General features: G+C 40.2%; 1 long non-coding RNA gene across 2 annotated transcripts in view; it reads left to right on the top strand.

The window, feature by feature from the left end:
• The window catches only part of LOC103785313 (uncharacterized), a 487,514-nt gene that overhangs the window by 91,675 nt on the left and 373,215 nt on the right, over positions 1-22,624 (top strand). The gene's annotated exons all lie outside the window — the stretch shown is intronic.

Below are 22,624 nucleotides of genomic sequence, written 5' to 3'. Positions count from 1 at the left end.
ATGTGCAGGTTAGTTACATATGTATACATGTGCCATGCTGGTGCGCTGCACCCACTAACTCGTCATTTAGCATTAGGCATATCTCCCAATGCTATCCCTCCCCCCTCCCCCCACCCCACAACAGTCCCCAGAGTGTGATGTTCCCCTTCCTCTGTCCATGTGTTCTCATTGTTCAATTCCCACCTATGAGTGAGAATATGCAGTGTTTGGTTTTTTGTTCTTGCGATAGTTTACTGAGAATGATGATTTCCAATTTCATCCATGTCCCTACAAAGGACATGAACTCATCATTTTTTATGGCTGCATAGTATTCCATGGTGTATATGTGCCACATTTTCTTAATAAATTAGATATTGATGGGACGTATCTCAAAATAATAAGAGCTATCTATGACAAACCCACAGCCAATATCATACTGAATGGGCAAAAACTGGAAGCATTCCCTTTGAAAACTGGCACAAGACAGGGATGCCCTCTCTCACCACTTCTATTCAACATAGTGTTGGAAGTTCTGGCCAGGGCAATTAGGCAGGAGAAGGAAATAAAGGGTATTCAATTAGGAAAAGAGGAAGTCAAATTGTCCCTGTTTGCAGACGACATGATTGTATATCTAGAAAACCCTATTGTCTCAGCCCAAAATCTCCTTAAGCTGATAAGCAAATTCAGCAAAGTCTCAGGATGCAAAATCAATGTACAAAAATCACAAACACTCTTATACACCAATAACAGACAAACAGAGAGCCAAATCATGAGTGAACTCCCATTCACAATTGCTTCAAAGAGAATAAAATACCTAGGAATCCAACTTACAAGGGATGTGAAGGACCTCTTCAAGGAGAACTACAAACCACTGCTCAATGAAATAAAAGAGGATACAAACAAATGGAAGAACATTCCATGCTCATGGGTAGGAAGAATCAATATCGTGAAAATGGCCATTCTGCCCAAGGTAATTTATAGATTCAACGCCATCCCCATCAAGCTACCAATGACTTTCTTCACAGAATTGGAAAAAACTACTTTAAAGTTCATATGGAACCAAAAAAGAGCCCACATTGCCAAGTCAATCCTAAGCCAAAAGAACAAAGCTGGAGGCATCACACTACCTGACTTCAAACTATACTACAAGGCTACAGTAACCAAAACAGCATGGTACTGGTACCAAAACAGAGATATAGATCAATGGAACAGAACAGAGCCCTCAGAAATAACACCACATATCTACAACTATCTGATCTTTGACAAACCTGAGAAAAACAAGCAATGGGGAAAGGATTCCCTATTTAATAAATGGTGCTGGGGAAACTGACTAGCCATATGTAGAAAGCTGAAACTGGATCCCTTCCTTACATCTTATACAAAAATCAATTCAAGATGGATTAAAGACTTAAATGTTAGCCCTAAAACCATAAAAACCCTAGAAGAAAACCTAGGCATTACCATTCAGGACATAGGCATGGGCAAGGACTTCATGTCTAAAACACCAAAAGCAATGGCAACAAAAGCCATAATCGACAAATGGGATCTCATTAAACTAAAGAGCTTCTGCACAGCAAAAGAAACTACCATCAGAGTGAACAGGCAACCTACAGAATGGGAGAAAATTTTCGCAACCTACTCATCTGACAAAGGGCTAATATCCAGAATCTACAATGAACTCAAACAAGTTTACAAGAAAAAAACAACCCCATCAAAAAGTGGGTGAAGGACATGAACAGACACCTCTCAAAAGAAGACATTTATGCAGCCAAAAAACACACGAAAAAATGCTCACAATCACTGGCCATCAGAGAAATGCAAATCAAAACCACAATGAGATACCATCTCACACCAGTTAGAATGGCAATCATTAAAAAGTCAGGAAACAACAGGTGCTGGAGAGGATGTGGAGAAATAGGAACACTTTCACACTGTTGGTGGGACAGTAAACTGGTTCAACCATTGTGGAAGTCAGTGTAGTGATTCCTCAAGGATCTAGAACTAGAAATACCATTTGACCCTGCCATCCCATTACTGGGTATATACCCAAAGGACTATAAACCATGCTGTTATAAAGACACATGCACACGTATGTTTATTGTGGCACTATTCACAATAGCAAAGACCTGGAACCAACCCAAATGTCCAACAATGATAGACTGGATTCTCCTGGTTGCTTTCTTCTGCTTTTCACTAACTTTAGGCAGAAATATCAAACTAAAATGATCTCTCTCTCTCTTATCCTATTGTCAGGTCATCCTATAGTTGTTTTGCTCTGAAATTCAGTGTGAAAACCTGCCCCCTGAAAAGCTCTGTCTTTTTAGAGCTTCGGCGTTACTGCCTTGACATATATTATTCAAACATTTCTGAAAACATGTTCCCATGCTTGTTCTTGTTCCCATCAACCAGACAACTGTGTTTATGGGGAGTAACTAAATTTAGTTTCCTCTGTAGAAGTTTAAGTGTCATTTAGAGCAGCTAAACAACTAATTTGAGGAGGCAGTTCCAGCCTTGCGTAGAATGAACCAGCACAGCAACGTGGAGTTTGAACATATCAGCCAATTTCTTCTTCAACCCGTACAGGCTGTGGTCATCACTAGTTGCTTTGGTCTTATCATCTTCTGCAAAACACCTAGCATCATATTCTCTGCAGGGTGTGATGCACAAAGAAGGAAGCAGCAATAGGTAGAAATCTCAGTCCAAACCCCAGATGTGTCAGAAATAGCACTTTCTTTTCCATAACGTAATTGAGTTTTGACTCTAAGTCTCCAGTCTGACTGACTGCAAGAAAATTTAACTTTGTGCTTTTTTGTCATTCCCACCAAACACTTATGCAGTGTCAAGGAATCTTAGGGTGGGAAGGTTGGAGTGGGTGAGGGGTGGGAGACAGAGCCGCTTGTCCCTGGTTGGCAGTCTGTACAGGTTACTGCTGGGTGAGCCCTCATTCCTGTGCTCAGCCCCCCTCAGGCCGGTGGCCTCTTACTACTTTCCTTTGATGCCTATATGCTCTCTTTTGTTCCTTTTGGCCATTTCTCTGTGGCCTTGCTCACTCCCTGCTGTACATCTGGGAAGTGGTGTTCAAGTCACTTGGACACGACCCACAGAATTCTTTGTCTCTTCTTCCATGCAGGGGGCCTCACTTCCTATTCTGAGGTTTGGGAAGCTCCATGTCCACAACTTTGGTTACAAGGCTCTGTTATGCCTTGTGTGCCCTCCCTTTTAGATCTTTCACAAAATTCTCCTAGCTCTGTTAAGATCCTAGCTTTTGAATACAATAGCCAGGGTGTCTTGTAGACTACTTTTGCTTTCTGCCCTGAAACATACCATTCCCAAGGCAATGAGTCAGCATCCAGCTGATGACTTACCTGAATAAGGGAAAGAAAAGGAGGAAATGTAGGAAGAAAAATAATATAGATTCATATTTCAAAATATCATGTGGCCATAGTTGGAAGGTAGGGGGTCCTCAGGGGGCACAGAGACCATTTCTCATCTCAGCCTCCATAATATGCTGGACCAAAACTCTCCTGCCAGCGGACTTGCTTTCTTTTCTGTTTCAAATACAAACAAATGGAAGAACATTCCATGCTCATGGGTAGGAAGAATCAATATCGTGAAAATGGCCATACTGCCCAAGGTAATTTATAGATTCAATGCCATCCCCATCAAGCTACCAATGACTTTCTTCACAGAATTGGAAAAAACTACTTTAAAGTTCATATGGAACCAAAAAAGAGCCCGCATCGCCAAGTCAATCCTAAGCCAAAAGAACAAAGCTGGAGGCATCACACTACCTGACTTCAAACTATACTACAAGGCTACAGTAACCAAAACAGCATGGTACTGGTACCAAAACAGAGATATAGATCAATGGAACAGAACAGAGCCCTCAGAAATAACACCACGTATCTACAACTATCTGATCTTTGACAAACCTGAGAAAAACAAGCAATGGGGAAAGGATTCCCTATTAAATAAATGGTGCTGGGAAAACTGACTAGCCATATGTAGAAAGCTGAAACTGGATCCCTTCCTTACACCTTATACAAAAATCAATTCAAGATGGATTAAAGACTTAAATGTTAGCCCTAAAACCATAAAAACCCTAGAAGAAAACCTAGGCATTACCATTCAGGACATAGGCATAGGCAAGGACTTCATGTCTAAAAAACCAAAAGCAATGGCAACAAAAGCCAAAATTGACAAATGGGATCTAATTAAACTAAAGAGCTTCTGCACAGCAAAAGAAACTACCATCAGAGTGAACAGGCAACCTACAAAATGGGAGAAAATTTTCGCAACCTACTCATCTGACAAAGGGCTAATATCCAGAATCTACAATGAACTCAAACAAATTTACAAGAAAAAAACAAACAACCCCATCAAAAAGTGGGCAAAGGATATGCACAGACACTTCTCAAAAGAAGACATTTATGCAGCCAAAAGACACATGAAAAAATGCTCATCATCACTGGCCATCAGAGAAATGCAAATCAAAACCACAATGAGATACCATCTCACATCAGTTAGAATAGCAATCATTAAAAAGTCAGGAAACAACAGGTGCTGGAGAGGATGTGGAGAAATAGGAACACTTTTACACTGTTGATGGGACAGTAAACTGGTTCAAACATTGTGGAAGTCAGTGTGGCGATTCCTCAGGGATCTAGAACTAGAAATACCATTTGACCCAGCCATCCCATTACTGGGTATATACCCAAAGGACTATAAATCATGCTGTTATAAAGACACATGCACATGTATGTTTATTGTGGCACTATTCACAATAGCAAAGACTTGGAACCAACCCAAATGTCCAACAATGATAGACTGGATTAAGAAAATGTGGCACATATACACCATGGAATAGTATGCAGCCATAAAAAATGATGAGTTCATGTCCTTTGTAGGGACATGGATGAAATTGGAAATCATCATTCTCAGTAAACTATCGCAAGGACAAAAAACCAAACACCGCATGTTCTCACTCATAGATGGGAATTGAACAATGAGAACACATGGACACAGGAAGGGGAACATCACACTCTGGTGACTGTTGTGGGGTGGGGGAGGGGGGAGGGGGGAGGGATAGCATTAGGAGATATACCTAATGCTAAATGACGAGTTAATGGGTGCAGCGCACCAGCATGGCACATGTATACATATGTAACTAACCTGCACATTGTGCACATGTACCCTAAAACTTAAAGTATTATAATAATAATAATAATAATAATAATAATAATACAATGCAATACTTTGGTTAACTCTCATTGATGGTGACACTAAGTTCGTTGTGTTAACCTAGACTTCTGTCATTTATGTAAGATGGTTACCATTCCAGAGTAGAAATGCGGGAGAAGGACTGACAAGTCACAGGCTGTGCATGTGATGTTCTGATAAGCCTGCCCGTTCACTCTCCAATGGATGCTTTGATAACCTGTGCATGACAGACCACGCCTCCCACTCTCTCATTGGAATTGGGTATCATATCTGTTAAGAGTGCTGCACCAGGGAGCTGTTGAGGAGATCATGCTTCTCAGTGTGGGAAATGCAAGGGTCTCATAGCCATTGGCTCTGGAGAAACCAGGCTGCCTCCCAGTGGAGAGCCAGGAAGAAAATGAGGTGGGGAAGGAAAGTTGTTGGCTCCAAAGAAAAAGAGATAGTGAAGCACGGCAGAATGTTAAATAGGACTAAAAAAAAAAAAATCTCTGCTCGGGGAGAACACCTCCAAATGTCATATCCATGACTTCAGTTGCATGGGGGAAATTCGCCTGATTTCATGGAGCCCTCTAAAAATAATTGGGTTGTGGAGGTCTTCATTCTCTAGCATAGATGGCTGTCATTTCTCAAAGCCTGAAGAGGCCACCATTGCTTGTTCAGCCTCTGTCCTTTCAATAAGTAACAAATACAAATACAAATACAAATAAGTAAGATAAAGATAAACATGTGATGCAGCTTTCAGATTAGTGGCGCTCAGAGAAGTTGGACGTGAGAAATGTGTATGTGACCTTCTATATTCACCTCTAGTTGCCTAAGGAGAGTTTGGGGCTGTCCCTGGGACCCATGAGGAAGATATGCCAGGGCACAGTGCCCTTCTCTCTACTTCAAAGAGATCTCAGTTTGAATCCTGATTCTCTGGGCCGTGCAATGGGGGCAAGTTACTAAACCTCTCTGAGTTCATTTCCTCATCCACCTTACAAAGTTGATCACAATTGTAAAAGGCAATACATGTGAAGTGCATGTGCAGTGTCCAGAACATAGCTAGACTATTTTCGATAACTTCCTGTGTGTTTAGCATATGCCAGTCACCGCGTTATATGCTTTGCATGCGTGATCTCATTTAAGAGGAATTTGAACCTGAGAAAGTTGGATATACACATACATGCATGAAAGAAATTCAACCTCTAGGAATCTGTCTAAAGAAAATAACAGTGTGGGCCGGCCGTGGTAGCTCATGCCTGTAATCCCAGCACTTTGGGAGGCTGAGGCAGGCGGATCACGAGGTCAGGAGATCAAGACCATCCTGGCTAACATGGTGAAACCTCATCTCTACTAAAAGTACAAAGAATTAGCCCGGCGTAGTGGCGGGCGCCTGTAGTCGGGAGGCTGAGGCGCCTGGTGAAAGAATTTGGTAGACAAAGCCTCTATTTGATTTTAAACTTTTTCAGTTAAGCTGGAGGTAGCACACAGGGGAGACCAGGTAGAGGCTATTAACCCAATTTTAGGAATGAGTGTCCTGAAAGATGCAGGGAGCCTGGAATCTTGCGGATCATCAGCCAGTGGGAGGTCAGACCTGAGGTGTATTTCGCTGCCAGCGGCTTTCCAGACGCTGTGAGGAAATTTACCGAGAAGGTTCCATGTGGTTTTCAGGCCAGTCAGCTCCTAGAGAATTTGGACACAAGTGGTCTTCATCTGACTTTCCCACCTTCCTCCCACCCATCGGAAGATCTGATTGTCACACTGTCCCATCTTGTGGCAGGGCCTCAAGGGAGTGAGGAGGGGTGAGTAAGGTGTATCCTGGAGAAGTTTAAATATTTCCAGAAAAAATCGAGTCCCAGGCTCAGAGAGGGAGGGATGGGTCTTTTCCCTGGAAATACTGGTAACTTTTTGTATGAAAATGTGAATCTCTTGTGTTTTTAAAACTATGAAACATATCACATATATATATATGAATAGAATTGTTTTATATATATATGCATGTGTGTGCATATGTGTGTATACTCTACGACTTGCTTTATTGATTCATGTTGATACAAGTAGCTGTAATTCATTTATTTTTCACAGATGTGTACTATTCTAGGGCAAACCTAAAACAATTTATGTATCCATTTCCTTTTTTAAAACAATTTTTTACTATTACATGAAATGCTATTATGAACTGGGACACAAGTACAATCTTATTGAGAGTACAGGTGGAGCATCCTTACTCTGAAAATCTGAAGTCCAAAATGCTCCAAAATCAGAAAATTTTGAGTGCTAACATAACACCACAAGTGGAAAATTCCACATATAAGTACTTAACACTAACTTTCATGCACAAAAGTATTAAAAAATAGTGTATAAAATTACCTCCAAGCTACATATATAAGGTGTATGTGAAACACAAATGACTTCTGTGTTTAGACTTGGGTCCCAACACCAAGACTTTTTTTTATGTATATGCAAATATTCTAAAATCTGGAAAACTTCTAAATCTGAATACTTGTGGTTCCAAGAATTTTGGATAACAGATACTCAACCTGTATATACCCAGGAATAAAATTAAAAGGGTTATAGGGGCATATGATTCTTCAAAATAACTAGGTAACAGTAAATTGTTTTCCAAATGGTTTTATTAATTTATACCACCATAAGTCTTTTACGACAATTTCTATTTATCTTTGTTATTCTCCTTGTTAATTTTAGCATATTCAGACTTTTTTCTTTTGTAAGTTTTACCAACATAGAGTGGACGTTTGTAACTTGTACTTTCTTGATTATGCTAATGCAAATCATTGTTTCACTTGTTAATGGATCATTTGTGTTTATTCTTTTGTGAAATACCTTTCTGATCTTTGCCTATTTTTTTTTCCTGCTGGGTTGTTTGTTATTTTCTTATTGGTTCATTAGCAATCTTGATGCATTAGATCTAAGCACTTTATCACTTATATGTGTTGCTAACATCTTCTCCAAGTGAGTGGCTTTCCTTTGACTCTTTTGTAATGTTGTCTGATAAACAGTTATTCTTCATTTTAATGTAGTTAAATTTATAATTTCTTCTTTTAGATTTTGCACGTTAGTCTTATTTAGAACTTTATTTCCTGTTCTATGATAAGAAGTATATTCCCTATATTGTGTTTTAAGTTTTTGTTCATTGACATCTAAAAATTTTAAAGATTTGTATTTCATATATAAGTCCTTTTCTATATCAAGGTTTTTCAGTAGTGGTATTAGTGCAACTTTGGGCTCTGGAATTCTTTGTACTGGGGGGATTCCTTGCGCATCGTAGATCTCTATACACTAGATGTCAGTAGCACTGCTCCCTCTCCTCACTCCACAGTAGTGACCGTGAAAATGGTCCCAAGACGTTGCCATTATATTCGCTGGAAATAGGCTGCCAGATTCAGCAAATAAAAACACAAGACACTGGGTCAAATTTGAATTCCATATAAACAACAAATACTTTTTAGTATAAGTAATGTAATATTTAAGGCATAGTTACATCAAAAAATTATGTATTATTTAAATTCAAAAGTAACTGTATGTCCAGTATGTTATCTGGTGATCATACTCAAGTGAGGGGTGGAGTATGTTTTAATTGCCTCCTCTTCACCCTGTTGGTGACAGAGGGATTCAGGCCCTAGGATTATGAGGATGACCAAACGTATCACACCTAATACTGGCGAGATGGGCTTATTAGTCACATGTATTCACAGCCCAGGTGAGGAGAACGCTGCACGCCACACAGGGCCACGCAGAGGTTGCACTCAGAAACAGAGTAAACAACCAGGGGCTTTGTAGTATCAAGTGGGTGGGGTGCCCCCTGGTTCCCATGGGAGGATGTATTTGGCTGGTAGGGATCTGAAACCTGCTACTCAGAGATAAGCAGGAACTGTGTCTGGTGCCTTTGATAAAGAAAGTTGTTTAGCGAGGGTGGTGAGGGGAACTTGCAACTAAGCCATTCAAGACCCTCCCAATTTTACCAAGTATGAAGGCAGCACAAAATATTGATCCTTGATTTTAGGCCTTCAGTCACAAAGTAGGGAGAAATTGCTCCCTTCCCCAACCTAATTCAGAACCATTGATCCAAATGGAAATGATTTTTGAGCGTGATAATGTTGAAATCCAATTTTATATTATGTATATATATAATGAATTCTCCCAGCACAATTTATTCAATTGTCTCCCCCACCTTCAGTTTGCAATGCCATCTCTTTAATATGTCAAGTTTCCATACATAAGTGAGTCTAGGATAGGTCTTTCTATTCTCTGCCTTTGAACAGTAGCTCCATCCCTAAGAGTACATTCCCAGCCTCAGTTAGTGTAGCTTTACAAAGGTCTCAATATCTGGTTGGGCATGTCCTTCACATTCCACTTTACTGGAAAATCAGACCTGTTCTTGTCCCTTTGATCTTCCATATAAATTTAGCATAAAACTCTGAAGTGCTATAAAAAATTTCTATTAGGGTTTTTACTAAATTAAAGTCTATGGATTAATTTGAGGATAATTGATATTTTTAACACAATGATTATTCTTATTCATAAATACAGTATGCATCCTTCTAGCCTTTTCACACTTTAACATTTTTATTTAAGGTGTGTTTCTTGTGAATAAGATATAGTTGAGGGGCTTTTTTGGTATGATGAGGTGATCTTAGTTTTTAATTCAAATATTAGGTTATTTACATTTAAAAAATTACTGATCTATTTGGATTTATTTCTGCCATCTCACTATTAGGTTCTAGTTGTCCAGCTGTTTTTTGCTCCTTTTGTTTCTTGATGTTTCACGTCGATTAAATTTTTTTTTCTATTGTCTCCCTTCATAACTTTGTTAAATATATTTTTTCTTCAGTGAGCTTTAATATTTACGCAGCCTGTGTCTTTAAAATAAGTTGCTCATTATATGTAAGTTGTCAAATTTATCGCCATACACTTCACAGTCTTTTCTTATTATTGCTTTTAATTTCTGTTCCGTAGACTCAGTAATGATGTTGCATCTTTCATTCCTGATATTGTTAGTTTATGTGCTCTCTCTTTTCTTTCTTGATAAGTATGACAAATTTAACAACGTTATTAAATTTCTTAAAAAAACAGCTTAGGGTTTCATCAATTTTCTGTTTGGTTTTTTTTTTTTGGTTTTGTTGATTACTGATCGTATCTTTGTTAACTCATTTTAATGCTTCCTTTGGATTGATATTTTTCTTCTTTTTCTCTAAGATAGAAGCTTAAATAATTGTCTTGAGAGCCTTTTCTTTTTCTAATATAAGCATGTGATGCTATAAGTTTCCCTCTAAGAACTGTCCTAGCTGCATCTCACAAATTTTGATATGCTGTGTTTTCATTTTCATTTGGCTCGAATGTTTTCTAATTTTTCTTGTGGTTTCTTTCTTGACCCACACATTATTTAGAATGTGTCGTTTAATTTCTAAATATTTGAACGCTTTCCAACTAACATTTTGTTACTTATTTCTAGTTTAACCGCATTGTGAGCAGAGAACATACTTTAAGTTACGTAAATTATTTTAGATTTATTGACATTTATTTTAAGGTTTAGTTCGTGGTCTATCTCGGTGAATGACTCATGTACTTGAAAGAGTGTGTATTCTATTGTTGTTGGATGGAGTGCTTTATAAGTACTAATTAGGTCATGTAGTTAAGAGTATTGTTTATATCTTCTGTATCTTTGTTAATTTTCCATCTACATGTTTTATTAAGTACTGAGAGTTAATATCTCTGTCTATAATTGTGAAATTGGCTATTTCTCCTTTCAGTTCTATCCATTTTTTTATGTATATAGTTAAGCTTTTCTTAGGTACATAGAAATTTAGCAATGCTATGTGTGCTTAATGAATTGACTCTTTAATAATTATGAATATCATGATAGTGTTTCTTGTTCTGAAGTCTACTTTGTTTTATACATCAACTTCTAGCTTTCTTTGGGTTAATGTTTTTATCACATCACTTTTTCCAACCTACTATTTTTACTCTCCCTTTCTCTGTATATTTAAAGTGTGTTTCTCATAGATAACAAAGGTTTGGTCTTGTTTTTTATCCACCTTGACAGTTCTACCTTTCAATTGGACTATGTAGATAATTTGCATTTAATGTACTTATTGATCTGGTAGGATTTCAATCTACCCTCTTGCTATGTCTATTTTAGTTGTCCCATATTCCCTTTGATAATTATTTTTCTTACCTTACTTTGGATTGAATAGTTTTCATGATTTTATTTGATTCCACAATTAGCTTATTAGCAATAATTCTTTATTTTAATTTTAGTGATTTATCTGGGATATGCATTACACATCTTTAAAATATAATAATCCACCTTCAAGTAATATTATACCACTTTTAATATAGTGTTAGAACCTCACAAAAGCATATTACCATTTCATTCTCCTCTTTTGTGTAGTTTAAAAAACATATATTATATATATATATATTCTGCGTATGAGTCATTTGAAAGACATATATATTACAAATAGTTTTCACATTCTCTGGCTTACATATTTGCTTTATTAATGGCATATTCTGAAAAGCAGCTGTTCTCAATTTTGATGAAGTCTAATTTATCATCATTTTATATTTAGTGCTGCTTAAATGCCCTAATAAATATTTGCTTATCTCATTATTGAGAAGATAGTCTCCTATATTTTATTCTGGAATTTGTATAAGCTTAGCTTTTAAATTTAGGTTTATAATCCGCCTCAAATTAATTTTTATATATAGTGTCAGGATATGAGTCAGGATTCATTTTTCCCCACATAATATCTGGTTGCTCCATCATTATTTATTGAAAATGCCTTCTCCTCCCTCATAAGTCAAGTGGCCATTGTGTAGGGCTATTTCTGGACTCTATATTGATCTACGTATCTATGCTTATGCTGTATAAATAGTCTTAATTAGTATAGCTTTATAGTAAACCTTGAGGCAGTATAAGTCCTCTAACTTTGTTCTCTTTTTTCAAGACTGGCTATTTTACACTCCTTAATTTCCATTTAAAAAAATGGAATCAGCTTGTCTCCTTCTGAAGAAAAAAAAAAAAAGGAAAGGGGAAAAAAAGGAATGGCCTAAAAGGGGTGGGGAAAGCCTGCAGGCACTCGTAAGCAATTATCTCAGAGAAATTATACTTATGTTCACACAAAAACCTGTACATGAGCGGTTCCTAGGAATTTTATTTATGACAAAAAACTGAAAACACCCCAGATATCCTTTGATGGGTAATGGTCAAATAAATTGTAGTATATCCATACCATCGCATACTATGCAGTAAAGAAAAGAACGAACTGCTTAACACTGAACTAGTTCAGTGGATCTCAAAGGCATGCTGGGTGTAAAACATCACTATCGAAGGGTTAGGTACAATGTGATTTATTTTATGTAACATCCTTAAAATGACAAATAATAGAAACGGAGAACAAATGAGTGGTAGTCAGGGGTGAAGGAGAGGGGAAGGGAGGGAAGTGGCTGTGGCTGCAAAAGATCTGGGCATGTAGAAAGGGCTCCCCAAATGCTTCTTGAGTGAATGGATAGCAGAACAATTGAAATCAGCAGTTCCCAAACTTTCTGTCTCCAAAAAGCCCTGCTTCCTCTCTGGAAACACCATATGTTTTAGAACAACATCACTATCATTCAGCCTGTGTTTTGAAAGTTAGAAAGAATGAAAGAATTTACTTTCCAGTTTTAGAAATAATTTAATCATGAAAAAATACTAAGCTCTGCCATTTGAGATTCTGAGTAGGTAGAGGTAACCAGTGTAGATCAAATCTTAGCCCTAAGAAAAATCCAGTTACTCATTGGTGAGTGCAGCCTTGCTTTCAGAGACTACTATTTCCATTAGGTTACTTGTAAAAATAAGAAATGCCTGAAGATCCTCTTTACATTCCCAAATCCCAATATGCTTTAGATAATGAAGTCTCACAAACTTCCAGCCACCAAATATTTTTCTCGTTGTCTGCTCCTCAGTTTAAAGCTGAGAAAGAATGCTTTCATGTTACCTGTAGGCAAGGCCTGGGTCACCTTCTGTTCTGTAAGTCATATGTTGTCTACTGTTCCATAGACTGCTTGGCAGGAAATCAGAAAACATCATGAAAGCACTGGCACATTCACAGGACAGGAAGGCAGGATGGGCATGTCCATTCAGAGGATGGGGGAATCAAACACTGCAGAATGGATCAATCCATTCAGGCGATGTGGGACTCAATTACTTTCAAGGCTGGGTAGTTTCTAGGAATTCCTCAAGAATTAAACCCATACTTATTACGATCCCCCACAAAAGGTATCATTCTAGAAATAATTTAGCTCTTCAACGATGAAAATATACCACTAAATAGCAGTCCGTGGCCTTGACTGACTTCTGGAGCATTAAAATGAGGGTCATGAGCAAAGGGTAGTTACTTGAAAAAATCCTTTGATACACTATCACATTAAAATATCAGTGGAAATAATGCGGTTAAACTGGCTGTCGATTCACAATGACTAGCATGGCTATGATCCTGTCAATCTTCATCTCCAGCCATGGTTGAGTGACCACAGGTCCGAATCTGATGCTGAGCTGACCAATCAGGTTCTCTCCTGCTGAAATTTGAGCGCAGGAGTGAGGTTTTTGGAGATGGAAAAGAACTGAGGCTAAATCTGGGCAAGGCTCTATGTAGAGTTTTCCTGACCCTGGCTGAGAGGTCTTTTGGAGTAGCCTCATGTCTGGCCCTTCCTGCTGCCAGAGAGATCAGCTCTTCCTTTGCAACCAGAAAGAATGTTCTGAGTCACAGGGGATGGACCAGGCCATTTATTGAGTGCCTACTCTATGCCAGCAATGTATCTATATTATCTGTCAATCCTGACAACAGCTTTGGGTGGGTATTATCATTCCTCTTTATAGAAGAGAGAACTAAAGTTCAGAGATGACACCTGGTAAGTGATGAAATTTAATCTCTGGTTTCTAATCCTATGATTTTTCTACTCACACTGAGACCATGTACAAAACTGGAAGATTACAATAATGAAAACAAAGAAAGAGATACATGCAGAGAGGGAGAAAAGCTAGAAGGAAATAAATCAAAATGTTAGTATTGGTATATTAGGGTGCTGGGACTGAGAATTGTTTCCTTCTTTTCTGAATTTTCCTAATTTTATTTAAAATACACTGAAAGCAAAATAAGGACACAGTCAACTCCTGGGACTAGTTCGGGAGGTGGGGGCTTCCCTGAGTGTCCATCGGGGTACCCGTGCCTCTTCAACTGCACTTGCGGCGTTTTCCTTCTCTCCTGGAAGTGATATTTTCCATGACTCACCTCACTCTGGAGACAAAGTGACTTCCTCCTTCCTTCAGAAGACACTGTGATTTAATCACAAATAATTGCCACTCAGAAAGATCGGCATTTTACATCCCTCGGATTTGCTGTCTCTCAAATCAAACAGCTCGGTGACTCATTAAGCGAGTCAGTATAATAGAGGTTTTACCCACTTAAAAGCCCACCTCTCTCCCACATGCCTCCTGAAGTTATTTTTCCTTGTATTGATTGATCATGATGAAAATACTTCTCTTACCCTCTCATTATGCCATAGAATGTGTTGATAAAGACTCAGGGAGCTCAATTCCTCTCCTGGTTAGAATGAAGGAACTAGTATTTACCAAGTATGTACCTAACGCCCTGAGTTAGTGCCTTAAATATACTATTTCATTCATTCATTCATGACAAAGATGGGAGAGTGGTGTGAGCATTGCCATTTTTCCTGTAGGGAGACCAAGGCTGAGGGATAGAATAAAAGGCATGGCGCAGGCGATGTGGTGCAGTGGCTGCATTCTCAGCCCAGGTGTCTGGTAGTCAAGGTCCTGACATCTGCTCTGCTCCTGACTGTAACTTCTCGTAGCCTCTGGACCTTCACCTGTAAAACAAGGAAGAGTAACAACAGTACCACCATCATGGCAGCGTGATGAAGGTTAACATGATCTTTATTTAACGTCATTATCAAAATGACTTTTTTTTTTTTGAGACAGAGTCTCGCTCTGTCATCCAGGCTGGAGTGCAGTGGCATGATCTTGGCTCACTGAATCCTCCGCTTCCCAGGCTCAAGCAAATTTCCTGCCTCAGCCTCCGAGTAGCTGGGATTGCAGGCATGCGTCACCACGCCTGGCTAATTTTTTTTTTTTTTTTTTTTTTTTTTTTTTTTTTTTTTTTTTTAGTAGAGACGGGATTTTGCCATGTTGGCCAGGCTGGTCTTGAACTCCTGACCTCAAGTGATCTGCCCGCCTCGGCCTCCCAAAGTTCTGGGATTACAGGCGTGAGTCACTGTGCCTGGCCAACACAATGATATTTAAAATGTTGTTTTCGTAGGCCTTGTACCTTTCCTGATAGATACATTCCCAGAGGTTTTAGATTTCTTTTTGGCATTGTGAATTGGATCTTTTTTGCCATTACATTTTTAATTGGGTATTTCTTGTCATTCTTTTAAATGTTAACTCTGTTTACAGGGGAATGTCAGCTTTATGAGGGGAGAAATTTTATTATGTTCATTGCCATGTTCTGGATTCTTTGAAAGAATATATATAAATATGTCTGGCACATAGTAGGTGTTCATGAAATATTTGTGGGATGGATGGATCTGGCTAACTTACTGTCTCAGTCCATTCAGGGTGCTATAGCAAGATACGATAAAATGAGTGGCTTATAAATAACAGAAACTTACTTCTCATAGTTGTGGAGCCTGGGAAGTCCAAGATCAAGATGCGAGCAGATTCAGTATCTGGTGAGGGTCCACTTCCTGGTTTAGAGAGCATGTCTTCTTGCTGTATCCTAAAGCGGTTGACAGGGCTAGCTAACTCTCCAGGATGTTATAAGGGCATGAGTCCCATCCATGAAGGCCCTGCACTCACCTCCCAAAGACCCCACCTCCTAATATCATCACTTTGTGGGTTTTGATTTCAACATATGCATCTTGGGGATACACAGACATTTCAACTACAGAACTTACTGAATTCTCTTACTGATGCTTGTAGTTTTTTCAGCTGATTCTCTTGAATTTTTAGCTGATAGCAAATCGTCTGTAACTTGCAATGGTCTTTTCTTTTCCGGTATTTATACTTTTTCTGTGCAAGAGTCTTGGTCTGGGCAGACATCTTTGTAATAGCCCTGTATTAAACAGGAATGCTTCTAATGTTTCAGTACTAAGGATGATGTTCTGAGGGGTTTCTGGTAGCTGCTTTTCATCAGGTTATAAAATTTTCACTTTATTCCAAGTTCCCTGAGGTTTGTTTTTATCTTATTTTTTAATTAGGAATGAGTGTTGGATTTCATTACGTATATATCTGGCATCTGTTGAGATGGTCGTGACTTTCTGCCTTGACTTTCTTGATGCTGTTTTATTAGCTATTGAAAGTGACAAGCATACAGACTAGATACGTAGAAATGTGCATATGAAATTGTTTTAAATGCACACCACATAGTACATGCATGGATGGCAATTGTGTAATTGTGTTACCATCACTCTAGGAGAAGTCATTTCCTCATCTGCCTGCCTTTCTTGCCACACCTTCCCAGTGTCCTTCCCTTAAGGGGAAGAGGTGGCTGATCTGCTCAGTTATTGCAAGATATTTATCAGGGCAGAGTCTCTGTGCATTGGGCCTTTCCTGGCCCTGTTCCCTCTCAGTGGCCTCCTGTTTTGCTCCACATCTCAGAGGTAGTGAGCAAAGCTGATGATCCTTTGGTCACTGGCATCTCCCTCTTCCACTTTTCTCTTCCGTGAGGCTGTGAGAGCAGGCGGGGCTAGAAATGGCCCCTTGGGACAGAGCATTCATCTTCTGTCTTCTTTCTTCATGTGGCTTGGTAAAGGGGATGGTAAAGGCCAAATGTCAAACATTCCACTCCAGCCCAGCTTCTTTAGAGGGTTCTGTTTGGCAAGTAGAAACCGGCATGCTGTGGTCCATTTGATTACCGTTCTTTGTGTCTGTCTCTCTCGAGGATTCTGCGAAGAACAGTAATGGCTGAAAGGGCAGGATATGGGCACTCCCAGGCTCCTGACTATAGTACCAGGGATTTGAAGAGGTTTTCAAGAAGGTATCATAGAGAGAGCTTAATAGTACCTTCCAAAAAGATACATGCGGGTCCTAACCCCTGGGCATCTGTAAATGTTACCTTACTCAGATATAGAATCTTTGCAGATGTAATTTGTTAAGGATGTTGAGATGAAATCATCCTAGATGGCAAGCCCTAAATTCAATAACTGGTGCCATTATAAGAAGAGGACAGGATGCACGGAGATGCACAGACAGGGAGGATGCCATGTGAAGGCAGGGGCAGAGACTGGAGTGAGGGACACTGGGGAGCCACCAGAAACTGTGAAGAAGAGAGGAAGGATTCTCCCTCAGAGACTTCAGAGGGATATCAGCAACTTCATTTCCAACGTCTGGCCTGGCCTCCAGGGCTCTGAGAGAATACCTTTCTGTTGTTTAAACCAGGGTTCCCCATCCCCTGGGCCACAGACTGGTACAGTCCGTAGTTTGTTAGGAACCAGGCCACACAGCAGGAGGTGAGCAGCAGCAGGCGAGGAAGCGAAGCTTCATCTGTGTTTACAGCCGCTCCCCATTGCTTGCATTACCACCTGAGCCCCACCTCCTGTCAGATTGGCAGCAGCATTAGATTCTTATAAAAGTGTGAACCTTATTGTGAAGTGCGGATGTGAGGGATCTAAGTTGTGCACTCCTTATGAGTATCTAATGCCTGATGAGCTGTCACTGTCTCCCATCACCCCTGATGGGACTGTATAGTTGCAGGAAGACAAGCTCAGGCCTCCCACTGATTTGACATTATGGAGAGCTGGATAATTATTTCATTATATATTACAATGTAATAATAATAGAAATAAAGTGCACAATGAATGTAATATGCTTGAATCATCCCAAAACCAGCACTCCCACCCCTTTGGTCTGTAGAAAAATTGTCTTCCACAAAACCAGTCCCTGGTGCTAAAAAGGTTGGAGACTGCTGGTTTAAATCATGCAGTTTGTGGTTCTTTGTTATGGCAGCCCTAAGAAACTAACCCAGTTTATGAGGCATAAAGAAGTACATTAAGTTTAATGTTTAGCTTGGAGAGCATTTCTTGCTGCTATAACATAAATGACCACATTTAAAAAATTAAATGTCATGTGTGGTGGCTTATACCTGTAATCCCAGAAATTCAAGAGGCTGAGGCAGGAAGATTCCTTGAGGCCAGGAGTTTGAGACCAGCCTGGGCAAGAAAGTGAAACTCTGTCTCTAGAAAAAAAAAAAAAAATCTGGCACAGTGGTGTATGCCTCTAATCCTAGCTACTTGGGAGACTGAGGCAGGAGGATGGCTTGAGCCCAGGGTTTGAAGCTGTAGTGAGCTATGCTTGTACCACTGTACTCCAGCCTGGGTGACCAGGCAAGACTCTGTCTCAAAAAAAAAAAAAAAAATCAAAATACTGTTATTATTTCACAGTAGGAAAATTTTTTCACGTCTAGCTACAGGGAACTGGTTAAATACCTTCTGCAACATCACCTATTGAAATGCATTCTACAGCTATTGCAAATTATAATTATAAAAACTATCAAACAATATTTTAAAATATTTATGTTACAATGATACATGATTAATAAATAATACAAGTTTCTTTTTGGGATATGTACAATTATGTCTGCATATGAACAAAGACTGGAAGAAAATGCAGAAAAATGGAGATGACTCATGTAATAGAACAGTGGAATTGTGTCTAATTTTTAAATTTTTCTATGATTGTTTAAAGATGTTTTCATAATTTTAATGAAAATTCTGTGACTCTCTTCTTAGGAGTAAAAAACAGTTATAGAACAATTGTGTAATAAAATATGTCCAGGATCCTGCCAAGAGTTTTATGTCACTAATCAATACATTAGCAGGGAAAAAATGATTTTGTAAGGCAAAATTTTATTCAAAGATCAAATGCCCAGGCTGGTTTTATTTTAAAAAGCACACCAAGAGACATACTCTACTGCCCCTTCCACCTGGGGCTCCCATGCAGCCCTCCACCCTCACCCCCGACTCACACACCCAGGCCTGCAAACACATCTCTTCCTGGTCTACCCCAGCTTTGGAAATCTGCATCATCATAGAGCCATTTTGTCAGAGGAAAGCACTGTGTCTCTGTGGTTTATTAAATCAGGGTAGGTGCCATATCTCCAGAGTATTCATTCTCCTTTTCTCATGTGGATTCACTTGGTTAACAAAGCCCTCCTAGGTGGGAACAGGGTGCACAGCAGGGATGTAATATGGTCCTTCCCCTCTTGGGTCTTACAGCCTAGAAGGCTTGCTGAATAACAGGTTGTCTCTTGGGAAAGCCGGGACCATGCTCCAAAGGGATGCTGCAGCGGGAGCCAGGGGAGATTTATCTGGACCCCTGGGGCAACTTACTCAGCTTCTAATGTTGAAGGGTACAAAGACAAGTTGGGGGGTGTTGGAGGAAAAGTCTACTTGACAATTTTACCCCAAAGTTCTGAAACCCAAGGTTAGTTCAAGTATGCAGACATACTGTCACATCTAAAACTGAAAGATGATTTGTTCTCTTAAAAAGCCTCAGACTTAATCTTTTATACATACATATGTAAATATATAAAATGTATTTATATTCACTCCTCCACACTCTTCAACTATTTCAAATTTGAAAGGTTTTACTGCACTTTAAAATGCTTTCTCAGGCTTCTATGATGTCTCTGTAATGCAAGGATAGAAAAATTGGGGATGAGCATTTTTTTCACATGTGTAAAAAAATTAGTTTAAGGATTTTAGGTGCTTCTGAATCAATCTCATTTAAAACTTTACCGAGCACTTATTATGTGCAAAAAATGAATCTTGGGGATGTGTGAAAGTTGGGTAGGGGGAATGAATGAATAGGATATAGGTTCTAATCCTCACAAATTTAGAATAGAATTTTTTAAAAAGGCAGATATGAGGCCTTAGGTGGGACTGAGCATGATATCATGAGGCCATGGAGAAGGCCTGCTTCCTGGGGTTAATCCTAACAGAGGGCATCAGGAAAAGTTCATTCAGGATGCCCACTTTAGCTGATGGAAAAGGTACAGAAAGCCATCCTGGAAAGAGGAAATGGCATGAACAGAGATATAAGGGTCTCAAAGTGCTTGGTTGGAGCCCACAGGGGAAAGCAGTGTTTTTCCCATCTCTGTGCCCAGTACCTTATATCACAGCTGGCATAGAGAAAGAGTTCACCATGACAAAGATCATGTATTATGGAGATCAAGAGCTAGTGGGGGCTTGGTGCCAGACTGCCACCTCTAATCCTTTGCTGCAGTTAGTATAGAGTCGGGGGTCTCAAGATCCACTGTCTATAGGACCAAAAAGGTAATGAAAGTGAATGAAACCAACCTAGCATCAGACATTAGAGAATGGTGGGGGCTGGAGCCAACCAGAGTGCTACCATTTTAAAATGTGGGCTCAGTGCTTCTGGGTCCCCCAATTTTTCAAAAGAAGTAAAAATTGTATCTGAAATACTCAGATATTTGAAATGTCCAGGGACCAGAGAACATGCCCAAGATTCAGGTCATGGCCCAACAGTTTATAACCCAAGAGGAGAGTGTATGGTTGGAGTTGGAGAGAAATCGTCCTAGAATGGTCACTTGGGACCACGTTCAGAGGAGTGGGAAATGTCTCCCTGTGGAGTCTGGAATCTCCAGCTGGTGATTGGGAGCCTCTCAGAGTTTTCCAGCAGAAACAGATTTGTTGCTGAAATACAGGAAACGTATGGGGGGAAGAGAGAGACCAGAGGGTGGATGACCTGGAGACCACTGAAATACCCAGGTGAGAGGTGACAAGGGAGAGCCTCTGGGGAGTGACCATGGCATGGGGTAGACCACACGGGTGGGAGAGAAATTTAGGAGGCAGATAAGGAGGAATCCATGAGCCATGGAGAGAGGGAGGAAGAGGCAGTGAGTTTGACTTTAGCCTTGGACCCAGGTAACAGAGTGAACGGCCATACCACTTAGAGGAGGAGAGAGTGGGTAGCCCATAACCTTTTCTTCACACCGCATCTCCCACGTGTCGTGCTCGCTTCTGCCTCCTTTCCAGACAGTTCACCCAGGAAAAGGGCTGCCTGCCTCCTGACCTCCCTCTTACTTCCTCTGACAGCATCACTATTTTTAAAGCCTCCTTCCCAACCCTTCCAAGACTCCTTTCCTTGCTTTTCCTCCCCTCTCTGCTCCTTTCACTGCCCCATTTCTTTTACAGAGTTGTCGTTTTAACAAGCTTCTCTTTTCTGTGTGCCTTCCCTCCTACGGGCAGCCCACCCACCTACCTCCTCCCTCAAATGAGGCTTTTAGAGCTAATTATCTAGGTGTTTTGATCAAGCACAGAAGCCGTGTACTTAAAGAAGTGAGACCAGGTGACTTTGGCCTATTTTTAGTGGCTGCAATTTGTGGGCTGTGGCATCCTTTGTCACAGCAGCACCCTGAGACCAGAGCTCAACTCCAGAGCCATGGTGCCAAGGGATTTGTAAAATCTGCAGTGGGTTAGTTAATCGAGGGGTTAATCTAATGGTGAAGTCAGATTCTTTGGTACCTTGGAAGCCCATCCTTCCAGCCCTTACTGGTGAGAAACAAGAAATAGGACAGGAATGCAAATGGGCTGGGAAGGAGAAAGGGAGGGAAGGAAGGCAAAGTGAAGCTCACCTGCAGGCACAATGTGCCGTGTCTCGCTTCTGTGCCCATAGCCGAGCTGCCCCCCCCTTAGCACACCCAGTGCCCATCCTTTACCCTCCAGATGATCGCTTGGGGTCCAAGTGTTACCTTGGCTCTCAGGAGGAGTCAGGACTGGAAGTAAGAGGGAAAGGAATTTCTCTATCCTAAGGCAGATTCTCCTCTCAAACCAGCTTCCTGCTCAGATCTCAGGAGCCCAAATTCCTGAAACCAGGTGGCCTGTAGCTACTGGGAAATAGAGGGTTTCCATCACTCCTTAAGGAGAGCTAGAGGTCCGTGTGTGCCATGGAATACGCTTCAGCAACAAGAACAAACTTTTGATCCATGGAAGAACACGGACCACTCTCAAACGCCTGTGTGAAGTGAAGGAAGCTGGGCTCAAAAGTTCTCGAACTCTGTGATTCCATTTACATGACTCTGCAAAATGCAAACCCTCAGGGAAAAAATCAGTCAGGGTTGCAAGGGAATGCAGGTGAGAGGTCAATGTCCACGCAGCACAAAGGAAGTTTCTGGTGGTGATGTGAACAGTCTTGACTGCTGACGGCTCCACGGCTATATTCGTTTGTCAACACTCACAGAATTGTGCACATAAAAAGGGCACATTTTATTGTACGACTTTAAAAAATAGAGCAAAGAAAAAAACAGGGAAAAAAGAGAAAAAAGAAGAGCTAAGCCTGGCGTTCTAAGTTCCATCCCCTAAAGTGAAATCACCAATATCCACATAAACAGGGCTTTGTAGCTCAGCTGAG

Source organism: Pan paniscus, chromosome 4 (assembly GCF_029289425.2).
Source record: "Pan paniscus chromosome 4, NHGRI_mPanPan1-v2.0_pri, whole genome shotgun sequence".
In the NCBI taxonomy this organism is placed as follows: Eukaryota; Metazoa; Chordata; class Mammalia; order Primates; family Hominidae; genus Pan; species Pan paniscus.
Note: the sequence above shows the minus strand (reverse complement) of the source record. Positions and strands in the feature narration are given on the sequence as shown.